The sequence below is a fragment of the Neolamprologus brichardi genome, chromosome 7, assembly GCF_056152115.1.
Source record: "Neolamprologus brichardi isolate AB-2024 chromosome 7, ASM5615211v1, whole genome shotgun sequence".
Lineage (NCBI taxonomy): Eukaryota > Metazoa > Chordata > Actinopteri > Cichliformes > Cichlidae > Neolamprologus > Neolamprologus brichardi.
The window spans coordinates 69,821,062-69,829,759 of record NC_142110.1 but is presented as its reverse complement, the minus strand read 5'-3'; the positions used below and the strand labels follow the sequence as shown (position 1 = coordinate 69,829,759).

Below are 8,698 nucleotides of genomic sequence, written 5' to 3'. Positions count from 1 at the left end.
TTTAGTTGTTTTTATTTTCTTTCGTGCCTCACAGGCCTGAGGAAGACCTCTTAAGGTCGAAACGTTGCCTGAGGCACGTTTGATGGTTTTTTTTCAACCGGAAACCACGGTTTTTTGTTTTTAGGGATTTTTAAGCCCCTGTGCTCTCTTTTAGTTGTTTGTGGATTTTTTACCACACAGCCAAACAGGCGGTTTTTGTTTTAAGGGATTTTTAAGCCTTTGGGCTCTCTTTTAGTTGTTTGCAGCCAAATAAAAGGTTTTCTTTTAGGGGATTTTTAAGCCTTTGGGCTCTCTTTTAGTTGTTTGAGCCCCTTTTGGGTTTCACTTTTAGTTGAAGAAAATAATTCATTTTTTTACATTTCATTTACATTAAAAAAAACATTTAAAAATTTAAAAACAAATACTTAAAAACCACTCGTTATGGCGGACGAGTGGCAGGTAGTTCGCTACGGAAGGCGGCGCCAGCGCCTCTTCCTTGACAACCCGGACGGGGATCGGGGGTTCTCCCGTGGGATGGCCCGTGCACCTCCTTCTACCCTCGTAGAGGAATCAATTCCCTTATCCTAGCCGGCCAGCGCCTCCCGCAGGGAACTTTCGGTACAGGAATTCTCAGTCCCGCTCTTTTGCGGATGTGGTCCGCCAATCGTACCCAAGGCCTCCCCGAAGAGGTCCTTCTCCACGGGGGTTAGGCAATGAGGTTAGGCGACAACCAGCTGACCCTCAGTTTGGAGACTGGTTAGAAAAATGCATGGGGTGATCAAAATGGTTCACCACTTGCAGAATGTGGCTCTGAAGCCCGGAAGACAACAGAGCCGAGAATGATTTCCAGAATGGTTGAGGTTTTAGCGGGAATGATTAAACCAGCCGCTCCAACTGAGCACACTTTGAGCTTGATCCAGGCTAATGCGAAGAACTGGGGTTACACCACTTGCCAGATTCTTATGGAGCATTATGAGGCTGGTCTTGCAGATCTTTAGGAAGAGTTGTCTACTCTTCTGGTTTCTGACTGGAAATCTGCGTTTGAAGTAGCAGTGCGTTGGGCGAAACGGAATCTGTCGCGTATCACCCAGACTGTTCTTGAGCACGCTGAAGCCCTGATTACTGCCATGGCTGAGGATAGACAGCAAGGACAGGTTCAGGTCCCTCAGCAATGGAAACCCCGGCTCAGCCTGAGGTTCCACAAGCCCGTGGTACTTCTACGGCTACAATGACCACTTGCAGGGTTTCAACTGCTACTTCTTCTGAAAGTAGAGATTTGGGCAGACAGCAAGGTCCCCGACAGAGGCCCAAGGTTATGGTTTCGGCGGGAACCATGACAGATTTAAGGGTTCAGGATGATGATTGGCCTGAGCTTGGAGGTAATGCAGAACCTCCAAAGGAGCGTCGGAGGAGAAGACAACGCCCTGACCAAGAGGCCTTCCTGGAAGTTATCTTGTGAAAACACAGAGGTCCAGGAGGAGTCTGAAGCACCCGTCTATCGTTCAGAGCACCCCGAACTGGAGGCTTTGTTTGATGAAATGCAGAGGGAAGAGGAAGCGGCCGAAGCAGCGGCGGCTGCCCTGCACTCTTCTGCACAAAATGAAGATCTAGAGCAAGCCGACATACAGATTTCACCTGTGTCACGGGCATCTCATGTTGAGGTCCACCGGGAAGAAGACTCCGTACACAGTGATGATTTGTTTGAGGACTCCTTCGATCACTTCACTTCTCCAGAACCGCCGAGGTTTAGGGTGAAACACCATCCAAACACTCAGCGGAAGCTCACAGATTGGTCGTTGGAGGTTGAACAAAAGTGCTTATTATGGGTGATTCTAATGTTTGTCGGTTTCCAGACTTCCTCAACAGCAACCTCCAGGTGGATAGTTTTCCAGGTGCTCATTTTCGACACGCACAGGCGTTGATGGAAAAGACTAGACCACCTCCAGATCTAGTGGTGGAAAAGATAATTTTGTCCTTTGGCATCAACAGTAGGGCTAACAAGTCCAAGGAAACCACAGTTAAGAATCTGCAGGGGGCACTTCGATCTGCAAAGAGGAGGTTCCCCTATGCGGAGATATGGATACCACTGATCAATTTTTCGCCAAACCTCCCAGCAGAGGAACAGGAAAACCTCCAAACCTTAAATGAGCACTTGATCAGAAACATGCCCTGTATCCCCCTCTTACCAGAGGAGGATTTTGAGACCGAGATTGACGATGTGCACTGGACCAGTGACACCGCAAGGGCAATGTTTGAACATTGGATGTCGACACTAAACTCTACTGCCCCTTGAGCCTGGAACGAGAGGGGGCAGAGGGCTCGCAGTCCGTCCAGGCTCAGGAAGTAGTGGTATTAGCAAAGAATTTTAAACTTACTGACCCACAACGTAGGTTGCTCAGTAGAGGATTGACATATGTCCCAACCCTCGACATAGGCAAGGATGGTAGGGATCAATTTCAGCTGGATATGCAGAACTATCATAGGAAGATTAAATTGGCAACTTATTACAGGAACTCTAAAAAGCGGGAGAAACTTCCTTTTATTGGAACTTCAACTTGGGAACCTCCATGGAATTTAATACCAACCCCAGTCCAAAATTTAATTCATACAGATGTAGACGTCTTTAAAAACCATTATAAATCTCAGACTGAGAAACGCAATATTTCATGGCAGGAAGCTAAAGCTCTACGAGAGTTAATAAATACAAAGCATATTGTAATCAAGCCAGCTGATAAAGGCTCAGCTGTTGTCATAATGAGTAGGGAACAATACATGTTCGAGGTTGAAAGACAACTCAACGATCCGGTATATTATAAAAAATTGACAAAACCTATGTACATGGACACGGTTCCCATAGTGATTGACATTTTGGATACGTTAAAAAAGAAAAAATTCATAAATGCAAAGCAAAGACAGTACTTAATTGGAAATTTTGAGCCCAGAGAGCGGCGATTTTATATTCTACCAAAAATTCATAAAGATCCACATAAGTGGACAGTCCCATTTGAAATACCTCCCGGCAGGCCGATAGTTTCGGACTGCGGGAGTGAAACATATTTGATAGCCGAATACTTAGATTATTATCTTAATCCTTTGTCCGTTACTCTTCCTGCCTATGTCAAGGATACCTATCATTTTATTGAGATGGTTCGGGGTTTAACCCTCACATCTGATTTCGCATTCTTTAGTATGGATGTAGATAACCTATACACCAATATTCCCATTGAAGCGGGAATCAATTGTGTTAGGAATGCCTTTAAAAGTCATCCAGACCCCAAACGTCCGGATCAGGAACTTTTGAAGTTACTGGAAATTAGCTTAACTAGGAACGATTTTGTTTTTGACGAAAAGTATTATCTTCAGGTGAAAGGCACGGCAATGGGCAAAAGGTTTGCCCCGGCCTATGCCAACATCTTTATGGCCAATTGGGAGAATGAAGTATTAGCCAAATGTGGGACGAAACCAAAGTGTTATCTCAGATACTTAGATGACATTTGGGGTATCTGGACGGAATCACGTGAGGAATTTGAGAACTTTGTGGGAATTCTCAACACGCACGATCCATCAATTACCTTGAAGAAGGAATTTGAGGAAAACTCGATTGATTTCCTAGATACCACGGTGTTTAAAGGACCGGATTTCTTAAAGACACGTAAGTTAGATATTAAAGTGCATTTTAAAACAACTGATACGCACGCACTACTCCACAAGAAAAGTTTCCATCCGACACACTGTTTTAGAGGAATTGTGAAAGCACAGCTCTTACGGTTTGATCGGATTTGCACGAGACGAGTGGAGTTTTTTGAAGCAGTAAGGACTCTTTTTAGGGCCTTGAGGAACAGAGGTTACCCTAGGTCCTTTCTTAGGGAATGCTTCAAGACCTTTAGGGAATCTAAAACATTGGATGATCGGAATTTGATTCCACTGATTACGACCTATTCGAGTATTTCCAAGGTTTTAAATGGGAAATTTAAAACTAATTTTGACGCGGTTCCAGATATAGAGCAATTTGTTCCTTCGTCTAAGGTTATCTCAGCCTATAGACGGAATAGGAACTTGCGGGATTTTTTGGTTAAAGCTAGATTGCCATCTTTAACTTTGCGGAAACCACAGAGATTGGAGTCCCAATTTGTTAGACTTAAGTTCGTCAAGAGTGTTGAGAAAAAAGTGTTTCGGGTTGAGCAAGGTTTCAGCACCAACTCGAAGAATTGTATATATGTCATTTTTTGTTCAAAATGTGGAGTTCAGTATATTGGAGAAACCAAGAATACATTGTCCACACGTATGATGCAACATCGATACAATGTGAAGAACAAGAAGGAAACAGAAACGCTTTTGGTTAAACATTTTTTAATTCATGGTGAAGAAGCGATGAGAATGGCTGGCTTGCAAAGAAATGTGAACTGGACGGATTGGGAACGTAAAAAGAAGGAAAAGTATTGGATTTTTTTGTTAGGTACCAAAGAACCATCTGGCCTAAATATGCAAAATTAATGTAAATTCTAATCCAAAATTAGTTTGCAATTTGACCCAACTCCTGATCCCAAATTATTAGTCCAACCCTATTTGGAATTTACCCAAGTCTGGTCCAAATTTGTATCATCCTAACCCTTTATCCCCAACCCGGTTCCTTTTCCTAACCCTAACCCCCCCCCCCCCCCCCCCCCCGACCCTAACCCTTCCTTTTCCTAACCCTAACCCCTCCCCCCTTCCCCTTTACCCCCTATCCCCTCCCTTTCCCTAACCCCAACCCTTTCCCTTACCCTAACCCTAACCCCAACCCTTTCCCTTACCCTAACCCTAACCCTTCCTTTTCCTAACCCTAACCCCTCCCCCTTTCCCCTCTACCCCCTATCCCCTCCCTTTCCCTAACCCCAACCCTTTCCCTTACCCTAACCCTAACCCCAACCCTTTCCCTTACCCTAACCCTAACCTTTCCCCCTTCCCCTAATAACCCAAATTGGCTCTATGTCTAACCCTAATTTTAATTTGGATTTGTTAAAAAAGGTAAAAAAATTGTAGTGTTAAATTAATAATAGTAAATTCATTTTTATAATGTCAAAGAATAAATATTAATTCATCTATCTTAAAGGTTAAATGACCATTAACATTAATAAATAAATAAATAAATTCAAATAGTATAATAAAAGTATTTTTTCAATTCATGTCATATAATTCATTGTAGTACCATTGGATAAACACATACAAAGTTAAAACCTAATTTTATAAGAAGACAAGAACACTGAAACAACATTATTACAAACGAACGGTAAAAAAACACATTACAGACCAGAGGGTATAAAAGGAGCGCAGGTAGGAGAGAGAGCTCATTCTGCTTTCGACAGCCGAACGGTGCACATCTCCAGCAGCCAGCCATTGTTTTGAGCGCTTGGATTTTAGTTGTTTTTATTTTCTTTCGTGCCTCACAGGCCTGAGGAAGACCTCTTAAGGTCGAAACGTTGCCTGAGGCACGTTTGATGGTTTTTTTTCAACCGGAAACCACGGTTTTTTGTTTTTAGGGATTTTTAAGCCCCTGTGCTCTCTTTTAGTTGTTTGTGGATTTTTTTACCACACAGCCAAACAGGCGGTTTTTGTTTTAAGGGATTTTTAAGCCTTTGGGCTCTCTTTTAGTTGTTTGCAGCCAAATAAAAGGTTTTTCTTTTAGGGGATTTTTAAGCCTTTGGGCTCTCTTTTAGTTGTTTGAGCCCCTTTTGGGTTTCACTTTTAGTTGAAGAAAATAATTCATTTTTTTACATTTCATTTACATTAAAAAAACATTTAAAAATTTAAAAACAAATACTTAAAAACCACTCGTTATGGCGGACGAGTGGCAGGTAGTTCGCTACGGAAGGCGGCGCCAGCGCCTCTTCCTTGACAACCCGGACGGGGATCGGGGGTTCTCCCGTGGGATGGCCCGTGCACCTTCCTTCTACCCTCGTAGGAGGAATCAATTCCCTTATCCTAGCCGGCCAGCGCCTCCCGCAGGGAACTTTCGGTACAGGAATTCTCAGTCCCGCTCTTTTGCGGATGTGGTCCGCCAATCGTACCCAAGGCCTCCCCGAAGAGGTCCTTCTCCACGGGGGTTAGGCAATGAGGTTAGGCGACAACCAGCTGACCCTCAGTTTGGGAGACTGGTTAGAAAAATGCATGGGGTGATCAAAATGGTTCACCACTTGCAGAATGTGGCTCTGAAGCCCGGAAAGACAACAGAGCCGAGAATGATTTCCAGAATGGTTGAGGTTTTAGCGGGAATGATTAAACCAGCCGCTCCAACTGAGCACACTTTGAGCTTGATCCAGGCTAATGCGAAGAACTGGGGTTACACCACTTGCCAGATTCTTATGGAGCATTATGAGGCTGGTCTTGCAGATCTTTTGGAAGAGTTGTCTACTCTTCTGGTTTCTGACTGGAAATCTGCGTTTGAAGTAGCAGTGCGTTGGGCGAAACGGAATCTGTCGCGTATCACCCAGACTGTTCTTGAGCACGCTGAAGCCCTGATTACTGCCATGGCTGAGGATAGACAGCAAGGACAGGTTCAGGTCCCTCAGCAAATGGAAACCCCGGCTCAGCCTGAGGTTCCACAAGCCCGTGGTACTTCTACGGCTACAATGACCACTTGCAGGGTTTCAACTGCTACTTCTTCTGAAAGTAGAGATTTGGGCAGACAGCAAGGTCCCCGACAGAGGCCCAAGGTTATGGTTTCGGCGGGAACCATGACAGATTTAAGGGTTCAGGATGATGATTGGCCTGAGCTTGGAGGTAATGCAGAACCTCCAAAGGAGCGTCGGAGGAGAAGACAACGCCCTGACCAAGAGGCCTTCCTGGAAGTTATCTGTGAAAACACAGAGGTCCAGGAGGAGTCTGAAGCACCCGTCTATCGTTCAGAGCACCCCGAACTGGAGGCTTTGTTTGATGAAATGCAGAGGGAAGAGGAAGCGGCCGAAGCAGCGGCGGCTGCCCTGCACTCTTCTGCACAAAATGAAGATCTAGAGCAAGCCGACATACAGATTTCACCTGTGTCACGGGCATCTCATGTTGAGGTCCACCGGGAAGAAGACTCCGTACACAGTGATGATTTGTTTGAGGACTCCTTCGATCACTTCACTTCTCCAGAACCGCCGAGGTTTAGGGTGAAACACCATCCAAACACTCAGCGGAAGCTCACAGATTGGTCGTTGGAGGTTGAACAAAAGTGGCTTATTATGGGTGATTCTAATGTTTGTCGGTTTCCAGACTTCCTCAACAGCAACCTCCAGGTGGATAGTTTTCCAGGTGCTCATTTTCGACACGCACAGGCGTTGATGGAAAAGACTAGACCACCTCCAGATCTAGTGGTGGAAAAGATAATTTTGTCCTTTGGCATCAACAGTAGGGCTAACAAGTCCAAGGAAACCACAGTTAAGAATCTGCAGGGGGCACTTCGATCTGCAAAGAGGAGGTTCCCCTATGCGGAGATATGGATACCACTGATCAATTTTTCGCCAAACCTCCCAGCAGAGGAACAGGAAAACCTCCAAACCTTAAATGAGCACTTGATCAGAAACATGCCCTGTATCCCCCTCTTACCAGAGGAGGATTTTGAGACCGAGATTGACGATGTGCACTGGACCAGTGACACCGCAAGGGCAATGTTTGAACATTGGATGTCGACACTAAACTCTACTGCCCCTTGAGCCTGGAACGAGAGGGGGCAGAGGGCTCGCAGTCCGTCCAGGCTCAGGAAGTAGTGGTATTAGCAAAGAATTTTAAACTTACTGACCCACAACGTAGGTTGCTCAGTAGAGGATTGACATATGTCCCAACCCTCGACATAGGCAAGGATGGTAGGGATCAATTTCAGCTGGATATGCAGAACTATCATAGGAAGATTAAATTGGCAACTTATTACAGGAACTCTAAAAAGCGGGAGAAACTTCCTTTTATTGGAACTTCAACTTGGGAACCTCCATGGAATTTAATACCAACCCCAGTCCAAAATTTAATTCATACAGATGTAGACGTCTTTAAAAACCATTATAAATCTCAGACTGAGAAACGCAATATTTCATGGCAGGAAGCTAAAGCTCTACGAGAGTTAATAAATACAAAGCATATTGTAATCAAGCCAGCTGATAAAGGCTCAGCTGTTGTCATAATGAGTAGGGAACAATACATGTTCGAGGTTGAAAGACAACTCAACGATCCGGTATATTATAAAAAATTGACAAAACCTATGTACATGGACACGGTTCCCATAGTGATTGACATTTTGGATACGTTAAAAAAGAAAAAATTCATAAATGCAAAGCAAAGACAGTACTTAATTGGAAATTTTGAGCCCAGAGAGCGGCGATTTTATATTCTACCAAAAATTCATAAAGATCCACATAAGTGGACAGTCCCATTTGAAATACCTCCCGGCAGGCCGATAGTTTCGGACTGCGGGAGTGAAACATATTTGATAGCCGAATACTTAGATTATTATCTTAATCCTTTGTCCGTTACTCATCCTGCCTATGTCAAGGATACCTATCATTTTATTGAGATGGTTCGGGGTTTAACCCTCACATCTGATTTCGCATTCTTTAGTATGGATGTAGATAACCTATACACCAATATTCCCATTGAAGCGGGAATCAATTGTGTTAGGAATGCCTTTAAAAGTCATCCAGACCCCAAACGTCCGGATCAGGAACTTTTGAAGTTACTGGAAATTAGCTTAACTAGGAACGATTTTGTT

At 44.2% G+C, this 8,698-nt stretch overlaps 1 pseudogene; it reads left to right on the top strand.

Moving 5' to 3' along the window:
- Positions 1-420: 420 nt before the first annotated feature.
- LOC148102361 (uncharacterized) lies at positions 421-1,211 on the top strand (annotated as a pseudogene).
- The last annotated feature ends 7,487 nt before the right edge of the window (positions 1,212-8,698 follow it).